This window comes from Chrysochloris asiatica, unplaced genomic scaffold (genome assembly GCF_000296735.1).
Source record: "Chrysochloris asiatica unplaced genomic scaffold, ChrAsi1.0 scaffold00054, whole genome shotgun sequence".
Taxonomy (NCBI): domain Eukaryota; kingdom Metazoa; phylum Chordata; class Mammalia; order Afrosoricida; family Chrysochloridae; genus Chrysochloris; species Chrysochloris asiatica.
Window position 1 is genome coordinate 4,804,790 of NW_006408572.1, and position 14,277 is coordinate 4,819,066.

A 14,277-nucleotide genomic window follows, 5' to 3' on the forward strand; every position below is an offset into this window, starting at 1 on the left:
GGTTCTGACTCATATCGACCCTGAATAGAGTCAGCAGGTTTGAACTGCTGACCTTGTGGTTAGCAGTCCAGTGCTTACCTAACAGTGCCATGCTAAGACTTCTTGATCCCATGTAAATAAAACTTAAAAGAGCATGTTGCTCAAGGCAGACATACTTTACTAGTCCAGCTATTGTTTGGTTTTAAGAAGATTTCAGGAAACATTGCAGAAGATAATCCAAGTCACTGAAATGTACATGTAGAAACTTGGTGTGTTCTTGCTGTGTATCTTCTCAACAACAACAACAATAGGAAAATTTGTTTTTTTTTTTAATTTTTCAAAGCAAAAATAGGTTCTGGATCACAGCAGTCAGATCCTGTTGTACATGAGATCACTGTGAGGCAAGGTCGATTCCATAGCAGCTAACAACACCCTATCGAGCAGTTAGATACTACTTGCTCAGTTCCTATGTAAGGAGTCCTAGCGAGGCACTGTAGGATTAGTACTGGACCACAAAGTTGGTTTGAACTTCAAGATCAGTGTTTCAAGCCCACCAGCTGCTCCTCAGAAACCCTATACTGGGTTGCTATGAGTCGGGACTAACTTAATGACACTTAACAATGACAAGCTCCTATGTGCCTTACATGTATGGACTCTTAAGTCACCGCAGCCATCCAATGTGTTGGTACCACTGCCATCTTGATTTTTCCCTATGAGGTTAGATGTGTCCAGAGTACTTGTGAAGTTCATTTCATGCTGTGTGAACGAGGCCTAGGGGTCACCTGAGAAGCTGAGGGTAGCCATCCACTTGTGGATCTGCACTCTAGAGCCTGTGGTTTCGTTTCTTTTTTTGAAACTTTTTATTGTGACTTGAGTGAAGGTTCACAGAGCAGATCATCAGTTTTATATCCAATAAATCACATACTGTTTTATCTCAATGATTGCAATCCCTCCATGGAACAACAGTTAGACCACTTCCTCCCTATACTTCCTGATTTCCAGTCCACCTTCCTTCCCAAATCCTCTGAATCTTGTCCCCAGATAAATGTTGCTCTTTCAGTCTTGAATTATTAACCTTTCCATAGTAAGCATACCTTACCAGTGTTGTTGTCCCTCCTTTACACCTAGCCACTTCTTGGCTGAAATTGGGCCAAGAGATGAATTCTGCTCCAGACCTGAAGGGTGATTGAAGGGGCCTCCATCTCTATCTGACCTGTAAGTCAGGTCTGTTTTTTATAATTTTGAGTTTTGTTCCACATTTTCTCCCACTCTATCCAGGGCCTTCTTTCATAATGGTAGCAGCTCTTCTGCTGTAAGAGTTGTGGAGACTGATGTTCATGTGTTCCATGAATCCATTGGACTAATTGATTCCAAGCATCTTTAGTTTCCATCACTCTTCTTTCTTCTTCACATGAAGAGACCAATAGACGTACCTTAAATGATCACTCATGAGCTTTTAAGATCCCATCTACTACTCACCAAAATAGGATGTATGCACTGTCTTTATGCACTACGTTATGCCAATTGACCATGGTATCCCCTGAGACTGTGGTCCTGAGCTCCCAGGCCCAGCAACTGATTGCCTCAAGGTGTTTGGCAATGTTTAAGAAGTTTTCATTTTGTCCCTTGAATGCTCCACTGGATTCCAAAGTATGTTCACATCAAAAATAAATATCTATGTACAAATATGTATATTTGTGGGTATACTCCCACTCTCCTTCCCCTATCCTTTCAGCCTGTGTATCTGTCCATGTATCTACCTGTAGAACACTGTTGTTGCAGGGTTGTTTATATAACAGTATTTACCTCTGTCTTCTTTAACCCTTGCATTCTTCCCTGTGTCTTCACCTGTCTTCATCATTCTTCTGCCAACCTCCCTCTTGTTATAGATTGTCCTCCCTGTCACCTGAGTTAACAAGGGTCTACCCTCTAGCCAGTGAAGTACTCTCCCCTGGTAACCATCAAAGAATGTTTCTTTTAGCATGAAAACCTTTGATTGAGTTTTTACAATAGTAGTCTCATACAGTATTTGTCCTTTTGTAATTGATTCATTTTACTCAGCATAATGTCCTCCCAGTTCATCCAGGTTGTGAGGTGTTTTGCAGACTCCTCATGATTCTTCAGTGTTGTTTTATAATCCATTGTGTGGATGTACCAAAGTTTATTGATCCATTCTTCCATTGATGGACATTTAGGCTGTCTCCAATGTGAACAAATCTGCTGTGCACACATCTACTCAAGTCACGGCTCCTATCTCTTGGGGATATAGAGACCAAGTAGAGGGGTTGCTGGGTCATACTGTAGTGCTCTATTTCCAGCCATTAGAGGAAGTGCCACACGATTTTCCACAGTGGTTGTACCATTCCACAGTTCCACTACAGCTTCTTCTGGACATTTCGTGTGTACCTCACACATCACGTGGAAAGGTCAGGGTCCTACAGTCCTATGGAAGAATCAAAGGGCCATCTTCCCATCCAGCCATCTCAAGCTTCTCAGATGGACCCTCATGAACTTGTAGAGGGGGGCATGGGAGGATGGTCACTTCCCCAGCAACTTCCACGGTCACAGGGCCAGGAACTTGCTGGTGGCCTATAAACCTCATCTTCCGAGCAGGGGCATGAATGGATGACTGGTTTTCAAAATAGCCCCAGCACCTCTCTGCTACCTCCTCTGCCTCCCATGCATGCTTCCTTATCGTGAGCAAGGCATGCTGGGAACCATTCTCACCTGACTCACAAGCCATTGTCTAGCTGGATGATGTAAGGTATCAGCAGTGAGGTGGGGGCTCTTTCTCTGCCACACCTTTCCTCCTACTTCGGGAGGTACTGCTATGGTAAACACAAGTCTATTAGTAGACATTCCTGGCCCACTTAAGACGCAGAAGATGCATCATGAATGTACTTAAAATACAGCCAGCAGGAAGAAGGGAGCTCCTCAGTGGGAAGCACTGCCCAGTCAGTGGGAACCATCTTAATTGATGGCTTGGTCCTCATTAATGAGCTCCCAAAATTTGATCTCTTCTGAGGTACCAAACATTTAAAAAGGAGGAAAGAGTCAAATGCTAGTCCACTGGCATCCAGCACTTAAAAGGAGAAAGACTCAAACTGAAGTCAGCCAAACCCACAAAGCAGTACAAGGCTCATGTAGCAAATCTGGGAGCAAAACACATCTATTCTTCCTCCTGTCCCTTCATGAACTCATTCACGCTCAGCTTTGCCTCTCTACTCTAGTTCATAGGACTGTAACCAGATTCGGACTCATAACCCCACGTTTGTCAGAGGAGAACTGTGTTCCATTGGGGTTCTCAAGGGCTGATATTTTAGAAGCAGATCACCAGACCTTTCTACTGAAGCACCTCGGGATGTGCTCGAACTGCCGGCCATTAACCGTTTGCAACACCTGGGACTCTTCACAGAACTATTGTGGTAATGAGAGTGTGCAGCGTATAAAACATCCTAAGTGTTGTGACTTCCCAGAGTTCCTTGTATACTCACTCTTCTTACGTGGAAGTTTACTGTTGTTGTATACCATTCAATCCTGGCTTGTCATCTTTATAGGAATAGATTGCCAGGTTTTTTTTGCCCACCAAGATGTTGGTAGATTTGAACCGCTGACCTTTTGGCTAGCAGTAGAAAGCTCTATGCATCATGCTACCAAGGCTCCTTATGCAGAACTTTCCTGGAATTACTGTTCCCCTGTGGACAGTAAGGAGCATGTTTCTTTTAAACCTGTACGAGGGCGTTTCAAAACGTTTGTGCAAACATGGAATAAAAAGATATTTTATCCCAGTGCCTAACGTAGTTGATATTGTTGTTAAGTGCCATCGAGTCGGTTCCAACCCATACCAACACTGTAAAGGGTTTCCAAGGAGCAGCTGGTGAGCTTGAACCACCAACCTTGAAGTTCAAATCACTTTGCAGTCTGGCGCATTAACCCACAGTATCACACCAGGACTCCACCTAATATAGCAGATTCTCAATATTTGTATAACAAACGAGTTGTCCTCACCACCAGGGCCCCCCTATCCCACTCCAACACCCATCAATTCACTTAACTCCTTGTTGACCTGGTTACATTTTCCTAAAGCACAACTCCGATCCTATCAGTACTCTGTTCAAAACCCCTCAGTGGTTCCTCATCACCTATGGGACAAAGGACAAGATCCTTAAGCTGCAACCCAGACCCTGTATAACCAGTCCCCACCTGCCTTTCCAGCCTCATATTTCACACTGCATAGTCCCCATGAGGCACATTCAGCTGTAGCCAAGTCAGCTTACACGCTTTATCACCAAGTTGTTTTCCGCGTTCCTCACCTTTGCCCATGCTGATTTCTCACCAGTCCTCCATGGCTTCAGAGCTCAGTTCTCCCGATGGAGGCCCCTGGATCCCTCCTTCTTGAGTTCTCAAGGGATACTATCTGTACAATCTAGGGAGTGCCTTGCTCTCTCCCTCACTGTTATGGTTGGGTCCCCGTCTCATCTGTCCTTTATATGAGAGACGGAAAGGATTTACCAGTCTTTGTATCTTTGTACAAGAAGCAGGAATCATCAGTGCTTATAGAATGATGATCAAAGATGGAATGGATGAATGAAACAATGGGTCACCTGCCCACTAACCCTATATCTGAAGTGTCTGGGGTAGACTCAAAGGTCGCTATGAGTCAGAACAGACTTACCATGGGTTTTATTTTGTTGTGTTTTTTTTTTTTTTGGTTTGGGGTAAACTATTCAGAGTGACTAGGGCTTTATTTTTGTGTGTGTTATCTATAGAAGATTTCAACACAGTGGTAATTTTACCAAAGCATTAAGCTAAAATTGTCTCCTGAAACAACTTATTATTAGTCATCAAGACTGTCAGTCTGTGGTGAGGGTAACCCACTGACAAAGTATCAACAAACGGACACATTTTCATGACTAGTGTCTCACAGGGTGTGGGTCTTGCATCAAAATCACCTGGTGTGCTTGGCAAAATCAAGCAGATTCCCAGGCCCAAGATAAACAACAGTATCAAAGTCTTTAGGGGATGGGGCCCAAGTTCAACAGCTGAGCTCCTTGAGGCTGCTTCCCGCCATTTAACAAAAACATATATTGGATCATTGATTGGGTTTTATACTTTTGCAATTGCTCTTCATAGAAAGACCCGAGAAGAACTAATGTATATGATACATTGTTGGTAAAAAAAATATTGAACTTCCAAAAGAACAAAGCTGTTTTGAAAGTACAGCCAGAATGATCCTTAGACGTGAAGATGGTCAGACTTCGTCTCATGTACTTTGGACATGTGATCAGGAGGGACCAATTCCTGAGGAAGGACGTCATGCTTGGTAAAGTAGAGGGTCAGCACAAAAGAGGAAGACTCCCCACAAGATGCACTGACTACAACAATGAGCTCACATGTAACAATTGTGAGGCTGGTACAGAACTGGACAGTGCTTCCCTCTGTTGCTCTGTATCAGATCCAAAGGCACCTAACAGCAGCAACAGCAGTTACATCTGTTGTAAACATCTTGTTTTTTTATGTTTTATTGTGAATTACATGATAGTTTACATGGGAGAACTTTAGTTTTACATTCATTCCATCTTATATCATCTCACTGCCATGGTTCCAATCCCCTCCATGCATCCTCAACCACCCAAAGGGTATATCCCAGAAACCCGCCCCCCTACACTTCCCCCGCCTCCCCCCAGTTTTCGGCCCACAGTCCCTTTCCCTCTCTGGGTCCAAGGTCCCCAGTCTCTTCATCACTCCACGTCATCATCTCTGTCTCTATCTCAGGCATCTCTGTTTCTCTGGGTAGGGTCCCACTCTCGGCTCTGCTCCATTGATGTGTTGTAAACATCTTTAGGTCCATGTTGGTAAAAGCTTTACCAGTTGTGAAGACTAAGGAGCTCTGGTAGCGTAGTAGTTATGAATCAGGCTGTGAACCACAAGGTCAGCAGTTCAAAACCACCAGCTGTTCCACAGGAGAAAGATGAGGCTTTCTGCTCCCGGAAAGATTTACAGCCTCGGAAACCCTGTCAGGATGGCTATGAGTCGGAACTGACTCCACAGCACATAACAACAATAACAATAGAAATCTAGATGATCAGTTCAAAGGCACATTAACTCAGGATATCATCTCTACCTATTCCACCTCCCACCCACCCCCAGCATTTAGGCTTTGACATTAGTTCCTTGAAACTGGTCTCAAAGGATTACAAATGGTAGAACCTATGATTTAATTTGGTGTTTGTTTTTTTTTTTAAAGCTGCTGATTTGTATATATATATATATATATATATTTGAATTTTTACAAATGTACAAAATCTGTCGTAGAAGGGCACACACACCAAACTGGTTCACCTCAGCTTCTAAGGAGGGGCATGAGGCAGGGCAAGGTTGCAATAAAGATTAGTTTCCACTTTTTATTCTGATTTTATTAGAGAGTGTATCTATGTATTACTTGCATGTATGTACTTGTCAAAATGTCCTTTTACTATGCAGCAACAGCAACAACAAAAAAGCCAAAGTTGGCAATTATCTAAGTACATCCATATAGGCTGCCCTCCATTCTCTGAAAGTAGAGTGTTCCTATGAAATCTTCCATAAGCCAAAACAGCATAATGCAAAGAAACACTTACCACTAATTTATATGAGAAAAGTTTTAAGCATTCCCAGACCCAAAAAATAACCTACCAAATCATACCTAATAACACATAAACCCTAAAAGGACACTATTAAGTAGACATAGTTCAGAGCTTGATGCTGAGATGGAGTAGTTCCCAGGGAAAGAGCGTGAAGTCAACACTTAGATCTCTGCAAAACAAATGCTGAACACTTGTTTCATGTTTCACCTTTTTTTTTTGTAAGAGAAAATTCTGACTGAATTTCTTTTGACTAATGAAAACAGGTACTAATGTAGATCTTTCGTAAAGTGAAATGGTGGAAAGTGAATTTTTGAAAAGTAGAGTTTATCTGTACCTCTTGAATTCTAATATCAAGATAACTAGTCTTCCCAAAGGAGTCCTGGTGTGGCACTGTGGGTTAACCCACCAGACGGCAAAGCCGTTTGAACTGCAAGGTCGGTGGTTCAAGCTCACCAGCGGCTCCTCGGAAACCCTATACAGGGTCGCTATGGGTCAGAACTGACTCAACGGCACTTAACAACAACAACTCTTCCCAAGGAGTCCTGATGTATGCTACAGGATAATGTGCTGGACTGCAAGGTTGGTTTGAACTACAAGGTCAGCTATTCAAATTCACCAGTTGTCCCTCAGAAACCCTATACAGGGTTGCTATGAGTGGAAACTGATTCTACAGCATTTAACAACAAAAAGATTCTATTTATTATATCTGTGCTTAGAGATTCGACATTACTATCAGATTATTTTTATGGCCATGAGACCCACAAATGCGTAAATCTTAAACTTGACAAAATCCTCCCCTTTATAAATCTTTAGAGAAGATGGACATGGAATAATGTCCATAAATCATTTGAACTATTTAGGTTTTCATACCTGCTCTACCTTATGAAAGGTTTAAAGGGGTTTTCACACCCTTCAACAACAAAAAACAAAATTCAGATGTGATCATGAGAGAAAAGTTCTTTGAATTCACACTCACCAGCCTGTAAGAGGGGAAATGAGACAGAAATCCTGAGGGGTAATTTATCCTCATGCTTAGCAACCTGATGGCCCCATCTGGGTCTTTTTCTGGCCTGGACAGTGGTCCTGTGACAGAACCCACTGTTACCAAATCTGTTCAAGTTTGGCACTTCTTGTTCCCAGGCAGAGGAGGTGAACAGGCAATAGGGAGATTCTGGCACCATAAAGGCATCTTGTAGAAGACAGCCGAGGCTTGGCCCAAACCACAGCAGGTGAAGTTGTAAAATCAACTCATGTCTCCATTGCAAACATTTCCTCCTTCTCAGCTATGGTACCTTTTGTTTTCTCCACCTGCAAATGCATTGGTCTAGCTACAATCAGCTGTTTCATCCTGCTCAGGGAGTATGTACGAGGCATGGCTGCTAACAGTGGCTGTTGTTGTTGTTAAGAGCCATCAAGTCGGTTCCCACTCATAGCAACCCTCTCTAAGGTTTCCGAGGAACTGCTGGTGGGTTTGAACTGCTGACCTTGTGGCCCAGTGCTTCATCCTACAGCACCTCACCAGGACTCCATTAGAGAGATACAAATCAAAACAATGAGATGTGATCTTACCCCAGCATTAACATCAAAGTTCAAAAAGCAGAATTATTCACTGGGTAGAATGTAGACATGTGCTAACTTGGGTGACAAGGCTGTTGTTCTTAAGTGCCATCAAGTTGGCTCCAACTCACAGTGACCCTGTATAGGGTTTCCAAGGAGTGGCTGGTGGGTTTGAATTGCCACCTTGTAGTTCAAGCTAACCTTATGGTCCAGTGGTTATAAAAGCTGGGGTTGCAGGCCTTATCTATAATACTGAAAACCTGGACACAATTCCTGAGCACAACAATAAAGAAATAACTAAGCAAGCACATCTCTTTCTTTTCTTTTAAAAGCAGATCTCACTGAAACCACTCATGAAGTACAAAGAACAAAGCTTGTGACAGCATTGGAAAATGGAGACTGGCATTAACAGAGGGACCAAAAACCGAGGGCATCTGTGAGAGAATGGAAGTAGATGGTATAAGGTCAACAGAAAGCTGATTACCAGTCTGCTGATTGAACACAGGCAGCTAAGAAGTAGACAGCACACGGAGGCTTCTCTACCTGAACCCTAGAAAATGCACAAACTCAGAGCAGCAGGGGCTGGGATCATGTGAAGGCTGGGTGGCAGGTAGCAGAGGGTAAACAAAGCAGTCCAATTAAAACCAAACCCACAACCATCAAGCCAATTCCCACTCATAGCGACCCTGTAAGGACAGAGTGGAACTGCCCCAAAGGGTTGCCGAGACTGTAAATCCCTCTGAGAGCAGACAGCTTCATCTTTTTTCATCAAAGTGGCAAGTGAGTTTGAACTGCCAACCTTGCAGTTAGCAGTCCAGTGCTTATCCTACAGTACCACACCAGGGTATATTTCTATATATTCACCACTTGTCTGTCAATTTCTCATACTGTGGTGGCTAGTGTGTTGCTGAGATTCTGGAAGCTATGCCACAAGTATTTCAAATACCAGCAGGGTCACCCATGGTGGACAGGTTTCAGCTGAGCTTCCAAACTAAGACAGACTAGGAAGAAGGAAAGACAGAGCACTTCTGAATGTTTAGTCACTGAAACCTTATGGACAGCAGTGGAAATTTTTCAGATACAGTGTCGGAAGATGAGCCCCTTAGGTTGAAAGACACTCAGAACGCAACTGCAGAAGAGCTGCGTCCTCAAAAAAGATAAGACCATAATGACATGAACGGAGAAAAGCCTTCAGGACCAAATAAAGGTCCAAATTATGGGACACAACTCAAAATGCAGAGAAACTGCTGCAAGCATCCGTTAATAATCACAGCATGGAATGTATAAAATACGAATCTAGGAAAACTGGAACTTGTCAAAAATGGACTGGACCACATACAGATCATTAGTCTAGGCATTTGTGAACTGAGACTGGTACTGGCCATTTTGAATCAGATAATCAGATGGGTTTACTAAGCTGGAATGACAAGTTGAAGAGGAATAGTGTTACATTCAGTGTCAAAAACAACATTTCAAGATCTATCTTGAACTACAATGCTGTCTGTCATAGGATAATATCCATATGCCTACAAGGAAGACCAGTTAAAATACCACTATTATTTAAATTTATGAATCAACCACTAGAAACCAGTGATGACAAAAGTGAAGCATTCTATTGACTTCTTCAGTCTGAAGTTGGTCAAACATGTCATCAAGATACATTGATAATTACTGGTGACTGCAATGTGAAGGTTGGAAACAAGAAGAGTCAGTAGCTGGAAAATAGGACCTTGGTGATAGAAATGATGCTGGAGATCACATGATAGAATTCTGTAAGACCAACGACTTATTCACTGCAAATATCTTTTTTTAAACAGCATAAAACATACACATGGACGTCAACCAGATGGACTACACAGGAATCAAATTGACTACATCTGTGGGAAGAGACAGTGTTAAAGCTCTTCATCAGCTAAAACAAGCCCAGGGGCAGACTACAGAACAGACCATCAACTGCTTATGTGCAAGTGCAGGCTGAAGCTGAAGAAAACTAAAACAAGTCCAAAAGAGCCAAAATATAATCCTGAATATATCCTACCTACGTTAATTTAGAGACCATCTCAAGAACAGATTTAATGCATTAGACAAAGACCAAAGACCAAAGGAGTTGTGGGATGACACAAGAACACCATCCACGAAGAAAGCAAAAGATCATTTAAAAAGACAGGAAAACAGAAAAGACCAAAATGGATGTCAGAAGAAACTCTGAAACTTGCTCTTAAGCAAAGAGAAGCTAAAGAAATCAGGGGACAAAATAGCTGAACAGAACATTCCAAAGGGCAGCTCAAGAAGACAAAGTATTATAATGAAACGTGTAAGACCTGGAGTTAGAAAGCAAAAAGGGAAGAACACGTCCAGCATTTCTCAAGCTGAAAGAACTGAAGAAAAAATTCAAGCCTTAACTTCCCATATTGAAGGATTCTATGGAGTCCTGGTGTGGCGCTGTGAGTTAATGCAAAGTTGGTTTGAACCTCTAGGTTGGCAGTTCAAGCTCACCAAATGCTCCTTGAAAACCCTATACAGGGTCACTATGAATCGGAACAAACTTGATAGCACTTAACTATTACGATGATTGACAAAATATTGAATGATGCAGAAAGCATCAAAATTATAAGATGGAAGGAATACAGTCACTGCACCAAAAAGAAATGGTCAAAGTTCAAGAGGTAGCATCTGATTAAGAACCAATTGTACTGAAGGAAGAAGTCCAAGGCTCACTGAAGACACTGACAAAAAAATAAGCCTCTAGGAATTGACAGAATACAAATGGAAATCTTTCAACAAACTGATGCAGCACGGGAGGCACTCACTCATCTAGGCCAAATGTGAAAGAAGCTGCCTGGCCAGTCAATTGGAAAAGGACTAAAGTGTACCGGAATGAAGCCGTGGTGTTTTCAGTTGCCTCATATGAATGTGTAAGCTGGACAATGCATAAGGAAGACCGGAGAAGAATCAATGCATTTGAATTATAGCGTTGGGGAAGAATATTAAAAATACTATGGACTACTAGAATAAACAAACCTGTTGGAAGTAGTACAGCCAGAATGCTCCTTAGAAACCAAGATGGTGAGACTTTGTCTCTCATACTTTGGACATATTATCAGGAAAAGGACATCATGCTTGGTAAAGTGGACGGTCAACGAAGGAGAGGAAGAGCCCAATGAGATGGACCGACAGTGACAACAGCAATGGGCTCGAGTGTAATAACTGTGAGGAGGGGGCAGGACCGGGCAGAGTCACTGAGTCAGAACCCACTTGACTGCACCTAACAGCAACATATATGATATATATGACACATAAAACATGTGAATTCTTCTGTATATGGTATTGGTAGAATTTCAAATCAGTAGGCATTTCAGTAAACAACTGTTATTCATCTGGAAATAACAGAGATTCAAGACAAGTCAAGAAAATGGAAACTGCTCTAATTATTCCAAGCAGAATGAAATCTAACACAGGCAATTAAGTTGCAAATCTGTCACAGGGCTGAAAAGGACTCCCACCTTCTAATTCCAAGTCAGAGCCTCTCACCGGCAAAATCTAACCTAGAAACTGCAAGGGAGTCCAGGAGCTGTTTAAAGCCTCCAACCTCTGTGAGACAGGAAAGGCATAGGTAAGCAAAGGTTGCCTTTCAATAAAAGGTATCATGAAAATTATGTATCTGGGGGAAAAAATCAGGTTAAGTTCCTTAAAATTTACAAAAACTTTATATATATTGTTAAGTGCCATCAAGTCGATTCTGATCCATAAAGCTGATCTTGTGCTTCAACCTGACTTTGCAGTCAAGTGAATTAACCCACGGCACCACACCAGGACGCCTTTATGTATAAATGATAAAATCTAAAGGAAAGAGATAAAGCATCAAATTATGTGTAAAAGTAATCACTAGGATTACCTTCTACATTCTGGACTTCTGAAGTAACTTTTATAATCCGCAAAAACAAAGTCAGTGCCATTAAAGGTGTTGGGAATAAGGAGATGGCATCAAGTTAGTTTTGGTTTTGTTTCTCTTCCCCTCGATTTCCACCTGTTGTTGTTGTAACAAATGTGTGGCAGCAGCCATTCATTCCTCCCACAACCCTCTCTGTTCCACTGGGCTCAACAATTCACTGCAATGGTCACACGGATCTCAACAACAATACTCACAGCTATGGGGTTTGTTAGGGAAGTTGCCAGGTTACAATACAGGCTCAGGGCACAGTTGTTCCAGGCAGTCACTGATAACTGCCCACAGGACTCACCACTCCACCACAAACCTCAGCCTGAAGGCACTGGGTTCTAAGGGCATGGAGGCACCCGCTCTACAGCAAGCTCCCTGCCCAAAGCCACTCAGCTTTACCTGCTCCCGGGGCTGGGAAGTCTGCTGCTCTGTCTCATGCTCCGGTTCTTGGTTCTGCTGCTCCTGCTCCTCTTCTGTCACTCCTCCAAGATCACAGTTTCCTGTTCCCGGGTCAGGGAGGTTCAATGCACAGGGACCTTGCAGACCACACATGCTCACTTCTGGTTCTTTCTCTTTGATGGCAGTGAGATCCCCAGCTCCTGTTTCTCAGATGGTTCATTTTACACCCATGCTAGTTTCAAGTTTTTACAATTGCAATTAACTCGGCTTTCATCCACAGCTGAATGTCATCTTATCAGTATCTCCTCCCACCTTCTCTTAACCAGACCCAGCAAGGCAGAAACGTTGTTTTGGTGGGAGTTACAGACTATGGCTACAAGAGACATTAGGTAATTCACACCAAAGTTTTTGCTATTAAATGTTGTCAAGCAGACTTATCTCCAATTCACAGTATTGAATTTCTGAGAAGTGGCTGGTGGATTTGAACTTCCGGCCTTGTGGCTAGTAGTTTAGTGCTTATCCTAGTACCATACCAGGACTCCTAGTAACCACTAATAATCAGTGGCTAAAACTCGTCTCTACTAATAAAGGGCTAAAAACAAAAAAACACTATCTTCAGCCCTGAGGTTGCTTTTTCCTCTAATTTCTGTTGCTTTAAAACACTAGTAATGGGAGTCCTAGAGCGGCATTGTAGGATAAGCACTGGACTGCTAACCACAAAGCTGGTGGTTCAACCCACCAGTCGCCCCTTGGAAACCCTATACAAAGTCACTATGAATCAGAACCAAGTTGACAGAATAACCAACAACATAGGAACCTGGCTGGCTCAGCGGGCTAAGTGTTGGGCTGCTAACTGTAAGGTCCACGATTCAAATCCACCAGCCAATCAGAGGGAGAAAGAGAAGGCTGTCTGCACCTGTGAAAATGTAGTCCCAGAAACCCAAGGGAGCAGTTCTGCTCTACCCTACAGGGTTGCTGAGTCCGACTCAATGAGATGGCAGTGAGTTTGGTTTTAGGTTCCTAAGTGGCAAGCAAAGCCTTTAAGTAAGCAACTGAGAACTAGTCTCTGAAATTGTTTACAAGTAATTTCCTCAGGAGAAAGTGATGAGTTACAGGAACCACCAGCTACATTCCTGATGCGCAGCTTACTTACAACTCGAAATGGAGTGTTAGTCTCACCCTAGCATAGCCCCATCCCATGTCAGGAGTAGTAACTGAATTTGGGGTGTTCTTACTAAATACTACCATCAAATCCTGCCTGAAAGCATCTAGGTCACATCTCTGTGTCCTCAACTCCCAGGCCAAGTTCCACCTCTGCCTCTGACAAGTTTTCTTTCCTAATGACAGGACTTGCTAAGGAATGAAAGTCTCCAGAAGCAATTCACTAGGCAGGAGGCCAGGTAAGGATGAGCTCAGTATTTAACAGACAGACATGTTCATACACACAACAGAAATGAAAAGTGCAGGGCAAATCCTTGTCTTTTCCTCTCCTGTCTAGATTTTGGTTTGGTGATCTTTTTTCTATTTATCTTGGAGGTGCTTTTGGTGGCCTGATTTGAACTAATAGGTGACATTTTAGAACCTTCACAATCTGAGACTGGAACTCACCTTAGACGTACTTCTTCTCATAATGCACTACACTTTAGGGAATGCTAATAGAAATACCAAGGGAAACAGAAAAATATAAGTGCATGAAAACCATTACTGTAAAGGAAGTTTAACTTTATTTAAAACCAAAAGTTTCCCAAGTTTATTGAAACACCGAGCCCACGTTTC